Below are 18,739 nucleotides of genomic sequence, written 5' to 3'. Positions count from 1 at the left end.
AGCATAATTGTATTATTTATTTATTTTGAATTTCAGAGCCAAAAGCGGTAACCCCCAGCCAGACTCGGGATCGCCTTGCAGCATCCACAGGCATTGTTTACTTACCTTGTCCCTGGATCCTGCGATGCCTCTCCGCTTGTTTCCTCTGGGGGTTTAGCAATGCAATCATTATATATTTTTGTCTGTTCTTTGAACTTTATTGTATTGTTTAATCATTATTATATGATTAATTATATATTTCTTCTTGTAGTTTACAAATGCAGCATCCATCAAAAGTTATCTCCTGAAGAAGCTATGTTTATAGCGAAACATGTTGAGTACAAATGGATTAACTGCTTGATCGTATGTAAAAACGTTTTAATTCAGGTTTTTACAAATTTTTGTATAATTAAAGCTTATCCCCAAAACACTATTCCCATACACATGTCCCCACACAGTAAAAACACCTGTCCCCCACATATGTAACAGTAAAATCATCTGTCCAAATGATCATCTGCACATATATGTCCGTGATCACCTGCGTACATCTGTACATGATCATCTGCGCACATCTGTCCGTGATCACACAAACCAATCATTATACACTTAAAGTGGAGTTTTCACCTGAAATTTTTTTTACCACCAAGAATCTAAAAAAAAAAAATTAATAAAAAAATATTTTTTACTTACCCTAAATAGCTGTTGCTATGCGGAAGTGCCGAATCTGCCTCTTCATCCTCCGCGGTGGATTCTCTTCCTCCTCCTACACTCGGTGTCTTCTTGTGAATGGGGCGCACTGCATTCTGGGAACTGTGTGTGTCCCAGAAAGCAGCCGGACCATTCACAAAACGCCGCGCTGCTCGAGCATGCGCAGTAGGAAACGGGCAGTGAAGCCACACGGCTTCACTACCTGTTTCCCTTACTGTGGATGGCGGCGCTTGGAACTGCCAGGATCGAGGATCGGCCTTGGTGGGGGCCGACATCGCTGGCGGCTAGGACAGGTAAGTGTCCTTATTAAAAGTCAGCCGCTACAGTGTTAGATGGTAGCTGCTGACTTTTAATTTTTATTTTTTTTGGAATGGAACCTCCGCTTTAACAGGATTTTTTACCAAAGACATGTAGCAGAATACATTTTGGCTTAAATTTATGTCAAAATTAGATTTTATTTGATTTCTTTTAAAATAAAAAGTAGAAAATATATTTTTTTTCAAAATTTCGGCTTATATCGCAAAAAATATTAAAACGAGTCGTTAATAAATACCACCAAAAGAAAGCTCTATTTGTGTGAACAACATGATAAAAATTTCATTTGGGTACAGCGTTGCATGACCGCGCAATTGTCATTGAAAGTGCGAGAGCGCTGAAAGCTGTAAATTGGCCTGGGAAGGAAGGGGGTGAAAGTGCCCAGTATTGAAGTAAAGGGGGGAAATCGTCTGTCAAGCCCTGTACTCACGATCGGTCCATCCGATGAGAACGGTCTGATGGACCGTTTTCATCGGTTAACCGATGAAGCTGACTGATGGTCCGTCGCCCCTACACACCATCGGTTAAAAAACCTGATCGTGTCAGAACGCGATGACGTAAAACACAACGACGTGCTGAAAAAAATGAAGTTCAATGCTTCCAAGCATGCGTCAACTTGAGCATGCGTGGATTTTTAACCGATCGTCGTGCCTACAAACGATCGTTTTTTTCCCTATAGGTTAGGAATCCATCGGTTAAATTTAAAACAAATTGGCTTTTTTTTAACCGATGGTGCCCCCACACGATCGGACCGTTCTCATCGGTTTAACCGAACGTGTGTATGCGGCCTATAGCGTAGATTCACAAAGGAGATACGACGGCGTATCTCCAGATACGCCGTCGTATCTCTGAGTCCGGGCGGTCGTATCTATGCACCTGATTCATAGAATCAGTTACGCATAGATTTCTATTAGATCCGACCGGCGTAAGTCTCTTACGCCTTCGGATCTTAACTGCATATTTACGCTGGCCGCTAAGGGCGTGTACGCTGATTTACTCCTAGAATATGTAAATCAGCTAGATACGCGAATTCACGAACGTACGCCCGGCCGACGCAGTACAGTTACGCCATTTACGTTAGGCTTTTCCCGGCGTAAAGTTACCCCTGCTCTATGAGGCGTATATGCGGCGTACCAATGTTAAGAATGGCCGTCGTTCATTTGAAACATTTACGTCGTTTGCGTAAGTCGTCCCTGAATGGGGCTGGACGTCATTTACGTTCACGTCGAAACCAATACTTCCTTGCGGCGTACTTTGGAGCAATGCACACTGGGAAATTCCACAGACGGCGTTTGTGAAAAACGTCAATCACGTCGGGTCATGGATAATTAAAATAACACACGTCCACCTCTTCACAATTTGAATTAGGCGGGCTTACACCGGCCTATTTACGCTACGCCGCCGCAACTTTCTTTTGAGAATACGTCACTTGCCTGTAAAAGTTGCGTAGGCGTAACGTAAATAGGATACGTTACGCCCGCACATAGATACGCCATTCTACGTGAATCTACCCCTAAAAGTGTTTACTGTCATATGATAGATAGATAGATAGATAGATAGATAGATAGATAGATAGATAGATAGATAGATAGATAGATAGATAGATAGATAGATAGATAGATAGACTTATTTCAGTTTCACATTAGTAAGAAGGTGTTTTTGTTTACTCCTGTACATTGAGAGGGACTTCCCCTGCACGCACTTTAGTATTTAGGACAGGATAAGCCTACTGATTTCCTCTCTTCAACGTTTAATGGTCAGCCATTGGCTAGCAGCAGTCTCTTTCCATTCCCTCCCATCACTGCCGTCACTTCTCTGACCTGGTTTGCGATCACGGGCAGTTTGTGGTTTCAGGCTGAAGAAGAAACTGTAGTGGAATTTCACTAAATGGACGTTTTAAAAACATTCTAAAGAATCACTGCGGTTTTATCACCTTATTTCACTTGAAACTTTCATAATTTCGCATCTCTGATGTTTAATATGAAAGAGATTCATGGTAATTAGAGAAAAGGTGAAAGTGTGAAGCGCGGGTGGTGTCACTCTAGAGCAGCCTTTAACAAGAAGAACTTAAAGATAGAATAATAAGAATACAAGATGTGGTAAAGCTAGATGATTTGGAACCAAATAAGTTTTTTTTACACCTCCTGCTAAAAAATAATTTTCAGTAACAATCACATAATTAAAAAAATTCCCACAAGCAAACACAGACAGACTCCCTTACATTGGTGGGCAGTGGGGAAATACCTTCTTACTTTGGTGGTCAGTGGGAAAATGGCAGTGTTACATTATAGTCAGTAGGAGATGTGCCCCCTTACACCTGTACTCAGTGAGAGAAAGAATGCCTGTTGTTTTGATGGACAGTAATGCCGCGTACAGAGGATCGGACATTCCGACAACAAAACCGTGGATTTTTTTTCGACGGATTGTTCGCTTAAATTTGTCTTGCATACACACGGTCACACAAATGTTGTCGGAAATTCCGAACGTCAAGAACGCGGTCACGTACAACACTACGACGAGCCGAGAAAAATGTATTTGAATGATTCCGAGCATGCGTCAAATTGATTCTGAGCATGCGTAGGATTTCTGTGAGTCAGAATTGCATACAGAGGATCGGAATTTCCAACATGAACTTTTGTTGTCGGAAAAATTGAGAACCAGCTCTCAAACATTTGTTGTCGGAAATTCCGACAGCAAATGTCCGATGGAGCCTACACACGGTCGGAATATCTGACCAAAAGCTCACATTGAATATTTGTTGTTGGAAATTCAGACCGTGTGTACGTAGCATTAGGCCTCGTACACACGACCGAACATGTCTGCTGAAACTGGTCTGCGGACCAGTTTCCGCGGACATGTTTGGTCGTCTGTACGGCCGACCGGACCGTTTTCCAGTGGACATTTGTCCAGCCGACCGTTTTCCGGCGGACAAAAATTTCTTAGCATGCTAAGAAACTTGTCCGCTGGAACGATGTCCGCCGGACATGTCCGATGGTCAGTATGACCGATCGGACATGTCTGCTGGCCCGAGAACCCGGGCATGACGTCAAAGTGATTCGACGCATGCGTGGAAGCATTTAACACACTGCATCAAATTGGTCTGCATGGCTGTCTTCCCAGAAGGAAGCCTTTTCTAAAGATAATGCACAAGAAAGTCCACAAACAGTAAAGGTGATGGACTGGCCAAGCATGTCTCCAGACCTAAACCCTATTGAGCATCTGTGGGACATCCTCAAATGGAAGGTGGAGGAGCGCAAGGTCTCCAACATCCACCAGATCTGTGATGTCATCATGGAGGAGTGGAAGAGGACTCCAGTGGTAACATTTGAAGCTCTGGTGATCTCCATGCCCAAGAGGGTTAAGGCAGTGCTGGAAAATAATGGTGACCACACAAAATATTGACACTTTGGGCCCAATTTGGACATTTTCACTTAGGGGTGGCTGCGTGTTGAGTTATTTTGAGGGGACATAAAATTTACACTGTTATACAAGCTGTACACTCACTACTTTACATTGTAGCAAAGTGTCATTTCTTCAGTGTTGTCACATGAAGAGATAGAATAAAATATTTTCAAAAATGTGAGGGGTGTACTCACTTTTGTGACATACTGTACTTGTCTTGAGTATTCCACTAGACTAGGCTCTTCCGCATTCTTGCTTATTTGTTCCCTCTCTGTGGTTTTGTAGTAAACACGCTGTAGATTCATAATTTCCTCACCATGAAAGTTGCATGGACAAGCTACAAAATGTCTTGAGCATTGCAGAACAAGGCCAGGTGAATCTAACTACAGTAAAACCTTGGTTTCAGAGTAACTTGGTTTGAGAGAGTTTTGCAAGATAAGCAAAATGTTTTAATACATTTTGCTTTGATATACAAGCGATGTCTTGATATAAGAGTAGCGTCATGTCACAACTGAGTGTAAAAGAGAAGAGAGGAGACTTTGGGGTAGATTCAGAAAGAAGTTACGCTGGCGTATCTATTGATACGCCACGTAACTTCTAGGATGCTTCCGGCGTATCTTTTTTCTGTATTCAGAAAACAAGATACGCCGGAATTTTGCTAAGACCCGACTGGCGTAAGTCTCTTACGCCGTCGTATCGTAGTTGCATATTTACGCTGGCTGCTAGGTGGCGCTTCCGTCGATTTACGCGAGGAATATGCAAATTAGGTAGATACGCCGATTCAGAAACGTACGTCCGCCCGGCGCATTTTTTTACGTCGTTTACGTTCGGCTTTTTCCGGCGTAAAGTTACCCCTGCTATATGAGGCGTATCCTATGTTAAGTATGGACGTCGGGCCAGCGTCGATTTTTCCGTCGATTACGTCGTTTGCGTAAGTCGTTCGCGATTAGGGCTGTGCGTAATTTACGTTCGCGTCGAAAGCATTGGCTTTTTGCGGGTTAATTTGGAGCATGCGCACTGGGTTACGTTCACGGACGGCGCATGCGCCGTTAGTCAAACACATCAATTACGTGGGGTCAGCCTTCATTACCATACAACACGCCCACTACATGGATAATTTGAATTCCGCGGGCTTACGCTGGACCACATACGCTACGCCGGCTTAACTTAGGGCGCAGGTTCTTTCTGAATACAGAGCCTGCCTCACTAAGTTACGGCGGCGTAGCGCCCGCAGAAATTTACGCCGGGCTATTTGAATCTACCCCTGTAAGTGTAGCAATATGGTTACATTTAATGAAAGTGCAACATTTAGCAACTTATTGCTACACTTAGAGTCGCCTCTCTTCTCTTTAATACCCTGTCAAAAAAAAATGCTTTGATATACAAGTGCTTTGGATTACAAGCATGTTGCTGGAACGCAGTATGCTTGCAAACCAAGGTTTTACTTTACTACTAGATAATTTCCTTGTTATTTTTAGGACTGTGACTAATTCCTTTATACTTATAATGCTTATTGAACTTCCTCAATTTATTGGTCTGTATTACATGGTAAATGTTAACATCATTAAAACAGTTCCTTATTTTCAGGGACAGTCCCACGTTTGATAGACTTCACTGCAATAATAATAATTAATGTTAAAGACCATGTCACACTTGTGATTTTGTCAACAACAGGATCGCTTTTTAAGGCAATTAGCCAAAGACAAGTGGCTGGGGCTTTAAGAGGGTCTTCTTAACCACTTACTTACAGGGCAAATATACCCCCCTTCCTGCCCAGGTGAAATTTCAGCTTTCAGCTCTGTCACGCTTTGAATGACAATTGCGCGGTCGTGCGACGTGGCTCCCAAACAAAATTAACGTCCTTTTTTTCCCACAAATAGAGATTTCTTTAGGTGGTATTTGATCACCTCTGCGATTTTTATTTTTTGCGCTATAAACAGAAAAAGAGCAACAATTTTGAAAAAAACACAATATTTTTTACTTTTTGCTATAATAAATATCCCATTTTTGAAAAAAAATAAAAAAAAAATTCTCAGTTTAGGCCGATACGTATTCTTCTACATATTCTTGGTAAAAAAAATTGCAATAAGCGTATATTAATTGGTTTGCGCAAAAGTTATAGCGCCTACAAAATAGGGGATAGATATATGACATTTTTATTATTATTTTTTTACTAGTAATGGCGGCGATCTGCAATTTTTGTCAGGCCTGCGATATTGCGGCGGACATATCGGACACTTTTGACACATTTTTGGGACCATTTACATTTATACAGCGAACAGTGCTATAAATATGCACTGATTACTGTTTAAATGTGACAGGCAGGGAAGGGGTTAACCACTAGGGGGGCGATCAAGGGGTTAATGTGTTCCCTGGGAGTGATTCTTACTGTGGGGGGAGGGGACTGGCTGGGGGAGGTGACCGATGGTTGTCACTATGTAGAAGGGACACACTATCGGTCTCCTCTCCCTGACAGGACGTGGAGCTCTGTGTTTAAACACAGATCCATGTCCCTGGCTCTGTAACTGCCGATCGCGGGTACCTGGCGGACATCGCGGCCACCAGGCACGTGCATCGGCATCTGGGTGATGTGGCGGGGAGGAGCCGAGGACGTCAATAGAGCCACCTTGTGCCCGTCACTCTACAATGGCCGGGATGGCAAGTGGTTAAATAAAACCTAAGTCTACTCTGCTCTAAATCAAGAATAAGTAATGCACAGAGTTCAGGGGTCAGGAGTAAGTAACACACAGAACCCAGCGCTCGGGATGAATTACCGAACAGAACTCAGGAGTAAGTAATGCAGGCCAATGATGTAAAATATATGAGGAAGTGAAGCACAATTAAAGTGGAGGTCCACACAAAAAAAAAAAATACACCAAAATCATGTAAAAAAAATGAAAAATAAAATAACATTTTACTTACCAGAAATGGCAGTTGCTATGCGGATGTTCCTAATCTGCCTCTTCCCATAGCGCGGCAGGTATTCTTCCTCGTCCTCCCTGCGTTGTCTTCTGGCAAATGGGGCACGCTGCCTTCTGGGAATTGTGTGTATCCCAGAAAGCAGCCGCACATTCACAAAAGCCCTGCGAGACTCGCGCATACGCAGTAGGAAACAGGCAGTGAAGAAATCCACAGCACATTCCTTCACAATACAGATGCAGGCATGGTGTGAACCGGCCCTTATGCCGCGTACCAGGGTTGCCAACCGTCAGTAAATTTACTGACAGTTTGTAAAAAATCTGTGATTTTTTTTTTTTACAACTGCCAGTAAATATCAGGGGCTGATCATATCATGCTGTATTGACTTTTTAAGTGTAAATCAAGCAAATTACTTTTTTCTAGGTATTGTCAGTGTTTCCATATCATGTTTATACTGTTAAAATATTCACTGTGTTAGTTTTTAATAGGATTTCTGTAATTTCTCAGGTTGCCAGTAAAAAATGTGCTCCGCCAGTAAATTTTCCATGTTTTGTCAGTAAAAAATGCTGCTAGAGGTTGGCAACCCTGCCGCGTACACACGATCGGAATGTCCGACAACAAATGTTCGATGGGAGCTTTTTGTCGGAAATTCCGACCGTGTGTAGGCCCCATCGGACATTTTCTGTCGGAATTTCCGACAACAAAAATTGTTGCCCAACCAGTGGCCCGGGGGGGCCACATATGGCCCGCGGAGCCCTCTGATGTGGCCCACGACCTCCTGCTCTGGGATGGAATAGAATAGAATACTGTTATTAAAGGTCAGTTTATTAATAAAATCAATGGCCCGGATTCACATACATCGGCGCATATTTAATGCCGCCGTAGCGTATCTCCTTTACGCTTTGCCGACGTAGCGCAGAGAGGCAAGCAGTGGATTTACAAAGCCAGTGCTGCCAAATCTGCGCTGGGTTTCTTAGGCGTAAGTCCTCGTAAGTGGAAGTGGGCGTGAGCCATGCAAATGAGGCGTGACCCCATGAAAATGATGGGATTAGTCTCAGACAGATATGTATAATGAACGGCGCATGCGCCGTCCCGTGGACGCAACCCAGTGTGCATGCTCTGAATTACGTCGGAACTACTCCCTAAGATACGACGGTTCACAGCCTACGACGTGAACGTAACCTACGCCTAGTCATATTCACGTACGACGTAAACGACATAAGATACGACAGCTCTGTTCCCTGGTCCATACCTTTGCATGGGTTGCGCCTCCTATATGGGGAATAACTTTACGCCGGTCGTACGAATTACGCAAACCGCGTATATTATGCGCCGGGCGCAAGTACGTTCGTGAATCGACGTATCTCCCTCATTTCCATATTTGAGTAGGAAATCAATGGGAGCGCCAGCTACGTCCAGCGTAAATATGCGCCCACAATACGCCGGCGTAGGAAAGTTACGTCGGTCGGATGAAGCCTATTTTCAGGCGTATCTTGGTTTCAGAGTCCGGCGCATAGATACGACGGCGCATATTTACACTTACGCAGCGTATCTCGAGATACGTCGGCATAAGTGCTTTGTGAATCCGGGCCACAGTGTACATATGGGAATATCTTTTCTGTAGTGGTTACTGGGCTGCTTTCAGACTGATCCGCAGGTGCAGAGCAGTTTATCTGCGGGTTACCTGCACTGAGCCATAGACCTCTGTTATTACCTGTGCGTTTGAGCTTTCTGAAAGTGCACCACACCTGCAGAATATAATAGAAGTCTATTGCAAAATGCAGGAAAGCCAAAGGTACACTGCGTTGCACCCGTGGTGTGGGTAAACCGCAGCGCATTAGTGTGAAAGCAGCCTTGGGCCGCTTTCACATGGTCAGTCCGACTGTCTGACCAATTGGACCCTCCATTCACCTCTAAAGCCCTGTACACACGATCAGTTTGTCTGATGAAAACGGACCGATGGACTGTTTTCATCTGACAAACCGATCGTGTGTGGGCCCCATCGGTTTGTTTTCCAGTGGTGAAAAAAAATAGAACATGTTAAAAATTTTCCTATGGATAAAAAACTGATAGAGAAAAAACGATCGTCTGTGTGGAACTCCATCAGGGAAAAATCCACGCATGCTCAGAATCAAGTCGACACATGCTCGGAAGCATTGAACTTCATTTTTCTCAGCATGTCGTAGTGTTTTACGTCACCGCGTTGGACACAGTCAGATTTTTGACTGATGGTGTGTAGGCAAGACTGATGAAAGTCAGCTTCATCGGATATCCGACGAAAAAATCCATCGGATTAGATTCCATCAGATATCCGATCGTGTGTACAGGGCATAAGTAGTGGCAGACCTAAACCGACTTGTGCTCTACCTTCAAATACTCCGCTAAAAAATATTGGAGGCTGCGTCCGTGTCCATTCTGCATATGCGGAGCAGACACAGCCATGCCATCCACCCGCTCCGCACATTGTGGCCCGCGACCGGTTACCAAGTTGCTTAAGTGGCCCTCGCTCTTCAAAAGGTTAGGCACCCCTGCCCTAGACTCTCTGTATAGGGGCGGGACCAAAGGTGGGGCTGAAGGAGGGACCAGGGGTGGGGCTGAAGGGTGCCCCATCAGGTAGGGTGTACGGGGGCCCATGATTTCTATCAGCGGCTCTGCATACATCCTTACATTATTTTTTTCCTCTCTGCAGTTTTGGAGTACATGTTAATATTAATTTCCCTATTTCATGGAACTGACTTATAGCACTTCCTAAATTTTAAAAAAGCATTGAGCTTTCAGAGTTTTCGTATGTATGTCACTGTAACTGATTACAGCAATACATTTTTCCTTACTTATGGGGACAGTCCCGGGTTTGAAGAACTAATACCTGGCATTTGGGGATGAGCAATATATGTACTATAATACCGAAAAAATGTAGGGAGGTTTGGGGAAGTCAAGCAGTTAAAGAGCAGTGTTATACAAGATGAAGACGAGTAGGAGTTATGATGTATAGGTATTATTTTATATGAGTAATATTTAATTTCTTTTTATTAATACCATGTATGTTAAACCGTTTGCAGACCGGAAGATTTGGCTGCTTAACCGCTTGACGACGATATACGTCAGCAGAATGGCACGGCTGCGCAAAGCAACGTACCTGTATGTTGATTTGAAATTGCCGCCATCCGGGGGCGTGCCACAAGCTCCGTGACTGTGCCCGCGGGACCCGCGGACTCGATGTCCTCCGGTGACCCGAGATCGTGTCACGGAGCTGCAGAACATGGAGATGCCAGTGTAAACAAGGCATTTCCCTGTTCTGCCTAGTGACAGGACACTGATCTACTGCTCCCTATCATCGGGAGCAGTGATCACTGTCGTGTCACTTATAGCCCATAGTACTGCAGGCCCCATTAGCTTGAATTCTGCTCGTTTTGTGAGACAACACTCGCAAACCGAGTCAGAATTCTTTTAAAAAAGTTGCTCGTCTTTAAAAAGCTTGTTAACTGAGTTACTCGTAAACCAAGGTTCCACTGTATGAACCCTCCTGGCGGTAACCCCGAGCGTGACTCGGGTTGGATTTTGTCTGCTGCGATCGGTATCCCCGAGTCACGCTCGGGGTAAGCTATGCAGAGCCTGCAGCGTGCGCTGGCTTACCTTGTCCTGGATCCAGCGATGTCACCGCGGTGTGTGAGCGAGCGGGACCTCGCTCGATTCACACAGCGTCCTCCTGTGCCGCCGATCTCCGTTCCCTGCGACGTTAAGACGCACGGGAGCGGAGATCGGCGCCAAATTTAAAAACGTAAACAAACACAATACATACAGTATACTGTAATCTTATAGATTACAGTACTGTATGTAAAAAAAACACACCCCCCTTGTCCCTAGTGGTCTGCCCAGTGTCCTACATGTTCTTTTATATAATAAAAAACTTTTTTTCTGCCTGCAAACTGTAGATTGTCCATAGCAACCAAAAATGTCCCTTTATGTCAAAAATGGTTTTAGATCAGCTAAAAAACAGCGATAATAAATTATAATCACTTGCAGAATTGTGCGATAGCGATTTGTGGGGAAATTCGTCATAAAAAAAAAAAAAATAATGACAACAACAATTTTGCAACTGAGGAAATTTCAGTGATTTTGAGTTGATTACATTATTGAATAATTTTTATTATAATTATATTATTATTTGTTATAATTATTTATAATTATTTATTATATTATAATTTATCATTTTGTTTTTTAAAAAATGTCATACCCGGGATGCCTATTAGATTCTTGTTTGGTCAGATTTAAGTGAGTTATTCCTAAGAATTACAGGCCTACAGTATAAAACACCAAATTTCCATGCAAATAATTGTACCGCTTTTGGTACGTAATTCCAGACAGAATCATACCGCCAGGGAGGTTAAAAAAAGTTTATTACAAATGTTTAAAAAACCCACAAAGTAAGTGCTCAGTGAATCAGGAAAATAACTCCTTTAAAAATGTGGATCCTAGATAGTAAAAGCCAAAGGGAGAGCCAATATGAAGAGAACAGCATTGATCGCTCAGTTCTCCCCACCACTCTGAGCAGAGAGCCGTAACTGTCAGTCACAAGCTCTCTGCTCTGCCACCCCAGCGTTCACTGGAGTGCTGAGTTGTGGAGGGGGCAGGAGGGGCTGGCTCAGGCTTATGGCAGATCGCTGAGAGGCTAAGCCAGGAGCCGGTCCAGGCATCTGGGTGGATTTCGATCATATGGTCAGGATCTTTTTTAGAGCCTGGACTGGCTCTGTGACATCAACCGACACCAGGCTTTAGCAGCTGTCGGCTGAAAATGGGTTTCATGATTGCAAAAGTAAGTGCACTCCTGTGACCTACAGGGGAAGTATAACCAACATAGCTTTGGCTATGCTTCTCCTTTAAAGGAGAAGCCCAGCCTGAGCTTTCTAGGTTGGGCTTCTTCTATGGGTCACAATTCGTTTGGCACTCCTGTGACCGTTTTCAGCGGAGAGCGGTCTGAAGTCTGCTCTCCGCTGATGTCACTGCAATCAGTCAAGGCGGCGCATCATCACGACTTCCGAAGTGCCTTGACCAATGGCCGTCTCAGTGAGCCGCAGAGACAGCCGCTCCCCGCCCCTCCACAGCTCAGCTCTCCAGTGAGAGTGGAGGATCAGAGAGGAGAGATGCTGATTGACAGCCAGAAGCTCTCCATTCGGGGAGGTGAGAGAACAGAGCCATTGGTGGTGTCCAGTGGCTCAGTTTGCAGTGCAGAGACGCCTCTGGACAGATGCAGCATCAGTCTTATGCTGCATCCACCTAGGTAAGTATGAATCTCAAATAAATAAATACTTCTCTTTTAAGAATTATGTAATAACATTTTTAATATATATATTTGCCACTTCGTTTTGATGCCCACCACTTTCATTTCAAATGGGCTGCCTGGTTTCTGATACCTAGAATACTTTTAACCTCATCTGGGCGACGGTGGGATTTTCTGTGCAGGCCCTGTCACTGTTTCCTGTGGGTTTTTTTTTTATTGTGGGTTTCCTTTGCAGTCTATAAGACAGGTTACTAGCACACTTTTGCCATTGCTGTCTCTTGCATCCTGTGCCACGCGACAAAGCTCATATCTTATACGAATCATGCCTAGGATATTACCCAGAACCACTTGGGGTTTTCAAAGGCTGGCTACAGCGCTTCTCCTGCTGTGTCTTTTGGGCTTAGACACTGCTAATTCTACAAGGGTAAGTCTGTTTCCTGTTTCAGTTTGATTTGGGCACGGGTCCAATTTTTGTGTACAATTTGGCACAAAAAAAAAAGCATAAAATGATCCAAACCCATGTCTTTCCAATGTATGAGTGTAAAGCAGAAAACAGATCTTGGTGGGGCTATCTAGTCCAGCATTTTTCATCCAGGGTTCTGTGGAACCTTATGGGCTGTCTTAATGCACGGGCATCCCTGGGCATTGCCCAGGGGCCCCAGGCGCATGGGGGCGCCATGGTAATCTTGAATTACATCATACTTGCCAACTGTCCTGCATTTGCTGGGACAGTCACACTTTTTACTAAGCTGTCCCGGGATGATCCCAGAACCCGTACTGTGCCCTCCTGCCTCCCCCATACTGTGTGCTGTGCATTTTCTTATCTTTGATTTATGGCATGTTTTTTTTTATTGTTTAAAATCTATTTTATTGAAAGTACTAATAAATATATTTTTAATTCTATTAACTATTTATACTTTGGTGTGTAAATTGGGACAAGCTGGTAGGGGGCTTCAGAGCATTACTGAGGTTGCTAGGGGTGCCTTGAGCAATTAGTCATTTCTGCCTCTTAGATGAGTACCCATTGACCCAAATTTCTTTGAAAACTTGAGAATTTGGCAAAATGTTTTTATTTACTAAAGTCAATAGGGAAGGTAAAATTATCTAGGTGCAGTGTATTGAAAAATAAAAAATCTTTTATTTTAATTTTGAATTGATTAGTGTGAGCTTAAAACGTCTATCAGCAATGTATTGCTACCTGTGTTCCTGTGATTCAGCATCTCTATTTGCACTGGTGATCATTGAGTGGACCACAGGTGTAAGAATGCAATATTTATCGTTGTCATGGCAACCTAGGGCACATTTTCCAATTGGGACAACTATGGACTCTTTCACATGGGCAGCAGTGCTTACTGTTCCCATTGACTTTAATGGGTGCATTTGACAGGTGGTGCCACCTGTCAAACTCTTCTTGTTGAGTTAAAATGCAGATCATTTGTGTACAGGTGTACAGCCCCATCCAGCCGTAATGGTAGAATATAGGTGGGCAGTTGGGGGCAGTATTACTGTGACTCAACTGCTTGGTTTTACCATGCCCTTTGCGACCCATGTGAAAGAGATCTTACAGGACATGTTTCACACATTTCCTCTCACTTCCTATTGTGTTTGCAGAAGGTGAAGGGAAATATCTCAATGGTAGGAGTTCTAATCATTGCCTACTTTATCCAAAACTAACTTTAGATATAGAAGCATCGAACATCCAAAAGAGAGCATTAAGAACCCCTTATAATGGCCAAGGCAACCGATTAGATATAAAAGTTTTAGAAAGTTGGACCGGATGAGCATAGGGGGAGGGCTGCTAGTGCCATCTAACCCATAAATGGTCACCAAGATTAGGGATGTTGATTTGAACATTTCTAGGTACTGATAATGAGAAAGTAATATAAAAAATATTTATTACACATAAAAAACTATACTAAGGAGCTGCGGTGGCTAAACGCGATTGGCACTGCGCTGACAAGCCATTCACCTCTGCAGCTAGGGGTTCGGATCCCGGTCTCAGCTACATGTGAATTGAGTTTGGTGGTCTCAGCCCGGCTCCCAGTGGGTGTGCTATGCAAAGTAAGCCTGCGCTTAGTACGCCCACCCCCCTCCCACAAAAACCACCACACTTACACACGCACTCGAAATTGGGTTAACATGCACGCACTTTGACCACGCGGTCTCTAAAAAGAGAGGCGAAGGACTAACGGGGCTGGTTGAGCGGGCTAGATCCTCTCACTCCCTTATAGGGAATCCCTCTGCCCCGTTGGGCTTCAAAGCGGAGCAGGAAGGGCGGGCTGTGTGGGAGGACCCCCTCACACACCCGCCATTGCCACCCAGGGCATGGAGAAAGGTGGAAGATTGCCTCTGGGGGAGGCCTGCCTACTCCCAACTCCTGCAGTCCGGCTCCTCTCTCGAGTACACGCACAAAATACACTTTAAAAAAAGAAATAAAAAAAAAACTATACAGGATTAAAAACCCTTGAGCCAAACCCCACAATAGAAAACAGCATTTGTTAATAACGGAAGACCGTCACGTGTCTGTTGTGGTGGAGAAAGTCGAAAACCTCAACCGGTTTCGCGGTTAGCACTGCTTCTTCAGGACGGTCTGTATAATACATAATACAGTACAAATGAACTAGCAATAACGTAAACATAATAAATATAAAGATACAGCATTTTAACATCAAGAATACAGTCAATGTCAAAAAGATTTTCAAAAAGATTTTGAGTTTGGTGACTGTCTTAAATAGGAAATAATCAAAATCAAAATACTCCCCTAGGCTAGCCGTCTTGTGCCACCATGCTTTTACCCAAGCTAGCCTGCATCACACTGATAAGACCAGCTGCTACAGGCTGGGGATGGAAAGGCTGAAAAAGACAGTTTGGCCAAAGGTCACCTGAAACAGATGACGAGAAAATTTGTTGGGACCAACTGCCATTTACACAACACTCTTCTCAATTTCTGTCTTAAATATTCTAGTATTTATAAGGACCTTCTTCTGCAAACTGTCACTTTAGTCTGCTAACAGTTGAGTTCTAGGTGTGTGGACCTAGTACACTATTCCACCAGCAAAAATATACAAACTGTCCAGTCTAGAACCTGTTCTTAAACAACGAAACGTGTTGCTGACAATTAGCAACATGATGTATAGGTGAGGTGATCATGTTTCCCCCCTTGAAGCCCAGCCCCGGGTTATGTTGACCATACAGAAATCTTTCCCTTGTCTTTAATACGTTATTAAATCAACCCTAATGCAATCCCCCATGTGGACCATCCTATTTTATTAAAGAAAATTACATAATCTGTTAGGCTGACTCCACTGCAGTCTTTCCTTATCCTTTCCATGCCATGATTATAACATATTCCATGTTGGTAATGGATAGATACTGTATTTACTTCTCAATCATCTATAAATTGTTAATCATTGTTCTGAAATAACATAGGAGTCAAAATTAGAAATATGTGACACTGCGGGGGGAATTTACTAAAACTGGTGCACTCAGAATCTGGTGCAGCGGTGTATAGTTCTAGGTTTTATTGTCAAAGAATAACTGAACATGCTGAAGTTAGAAACTGATTGGTTAGTAGACACCGCTGTACCAGATTCTGTGTGCCCCAGTTTTAGTAAATCTCCACCTACATGTCTCCTGAGGTAGCTCTCTCAAGATTCTCCTTCTAAGCAGACACCTCATGACCTATGCATTGATAATAACCATGTGATCAGGTGCAGGACCACTGCAGAGTTCATTCATTTTTAAATTAGTTGATGTGGGCTGAATGTACCTATGAGTGTATATATAGCCAAAGCTTTCTCTTTTTTTTTTTGGTTACAGATAGAGTAGGAGATGAGTTGGACCCTGTCATTTTTTTGTGCCCCATTATGGAGATTCACTATCATTTCCTGTCCCAGAGACACAACAGGAAGGGGGGCCAGGATCTGGGGGTCCCCTTGTTATGGGTTAAGGGGGTTTCCAGTTTCCGATAAGCCCCCGCCCGCAGACCCCCACAACAACCGGGCAAGGGTTTTGGGGATGAGGCCCTTGTCCCCATCAACATGAAGACAAGGTGCTTTGGGGGTCACAGACCCCCAAAGCATCCTCTCCATGTTGAGGGCATGTGGCCTGTTATGGTTCAGGAGCGGGGGCACTCTCTCGTCCCCCCTCTTTTCCTGTGGCCTGCCAGGTTGCGTGTTTGGATAAGGGTCTGGTATGAATTTTTGGGGGGACCCCTATAGCATTTTATTTTTATTTTGGCGTCGGTCCCTCTTAAAATCCATACCAGACCTGAAGGGTCTGGTATGGATTTTGAGGGGGGCCCCTATGCCCCTATGCCATTTAAAAAAAAAATGTCACAGGGTTCCCCTTAGTATCCATACCAGACCTGAAGGGCCTGGTATGGAATTTGGGGGGACCCCCACGCAATTTTTTTTATTATTTTGGTTTGGGGTTCCCCTTAATATTCATACCAGACCCAAAGGGCCTGGTCATGGACTGGGGGGAACCCATGCTGTTTTTTTCAATTACTTTTATCTGTTTTGCGGGACTCGACAATTCATTATAGCCGCAATCAGTTTTAAATTACTTTTTTTCCTTTAGAAATTTCATTTTTCTGCAGGGACTGTTCTAAACACGGGAAAAATGTGCCACTTTACAGGCATACTATAGACGCCCCCAAGTACGAAATTTTGGGGAAAATTTCACTTTTATTGTTTCACTTTAAGCATTATTAAAATCACTGCTCCCAAAAAAACAGCAGTTTTTAAAACTTTTTTTGCATTGATACATGTTCCCTAGGGCAGGACTCGGGCCCCCAAACACCACCATGCATATAAGCCTTTAAAATGAGCACTTTTGATTTTTCATATTCGAGTCCCATAGACTTTAACGGTGTTTGCGTGTTCGAACAAATTTTTTGCCTGTTCGGCAAGTTTTGGTGCGAACCGAACCGGGGGGATGTTCGGCCCATCCTTATTGGGAATTTTCACAAGGGGTCCTTGCTGCATTTACTAACACTGGCTTAACCTGCCCTCCTGAAGCTGTTCCAAGCAGTAAACCACAGTGCAGATATATGGTATGTGTCACAGTCAAAATTCCTAAGCCCTGATGAAGATGGAGTGTGTTTGTCTCCTGAAATGCGTTGTTTTTGCGCTATGGATCAGGTTTATCTCTAAAAACCATGGACCTTTAGACATTTGTTTGGTGTTCTCATTTGACTGTAAGTATGTGGATTCCCAACTCTGGGTCTTTTCCCTGTTCCTAAGGGAAGTCCCTATTTTGTAGAGTGCTGCTGAACCAGAGCCAGTGTGCCTAATGACAATTGCCGTGGCCTGTAGAAAATCAGAATCCAGCACCCTGTTTGTTCTTATGTTTAGCCAAAAAGTTTTGGCCAGTGATATGCTGTAGTTTAAGTCATATTAAATTTTTGTTGCCCAATTGCAATAATAATAATAATAATAATATTACTTTCCTTTCTTTTCACAGAGAGATAAAAGCCACAGGAGCAGAAATCGAGGTATGACCAAATTCTTATTCTATTCATCCTAACATCCTGCTATTTAGTTGTTTTATCTGACCTGTGTGTCGATCAAATCTAATGCTATGCAGGTCTTTCATATGGTAAAAGTGTGTCAGGAAGTATAACGTACCTGATGCTGGAGGCCAATGGAGAGAGGGCTAATGAGACGTAGCAGGTCTTTGTAAGTACAGAGACAGAAGCAAAGTTGGTTTGAAGCCAAGGTCAGGTGTCAGGTGGGATTCAGAGCAAACGTGGTCAGGTGTATAGCCAGAGTGATACACAGTAAAGGGGGAAGGGAAGATCCATTGTTCAAGCCGAGGCCAGTTAAGGACAAGCCAAGTCAGTAACAGGAAATTACACAAACAAGGGATCCACAGGAATGCACTGGAGGAGCCGAAACAAGGTTGTCCGTGCACCTGTTCGCCAATGCGCTTCCGTGCACGCCTCTGTGCATTTGTTATGTGCCAGTGTGAATTCTTGTGGCCATGCAAGGTACAGGCAGGGATGCCAGGTCTTGGAGCACCTTTGTTGTGAATGGTGCCCTGACAGGAAGCCTTGTTTTCCCCTTTAAGCATAGTGACCTTTAGATCCTCTACAGCTGTCAGTATCCCTGTTTATATCCTAATCAAAACAGCCGT

The sequence above is a fragment of the Rana temporaria genome, chromosome 9 (genome assembly GCF_905171775.1).
Source record: "Rana temporaria chromosome 9, aRanTem1.1, whole genome shotgun sequence".
Classification (NCBI taxonomy): Eukaryota; Metazoa; Chordata; class Amphibia; order Anura; family Ranidae; genus Rana; species Rana temporaria.
This window is presented reverse-complemented; position numbering follows the sequence as displayed.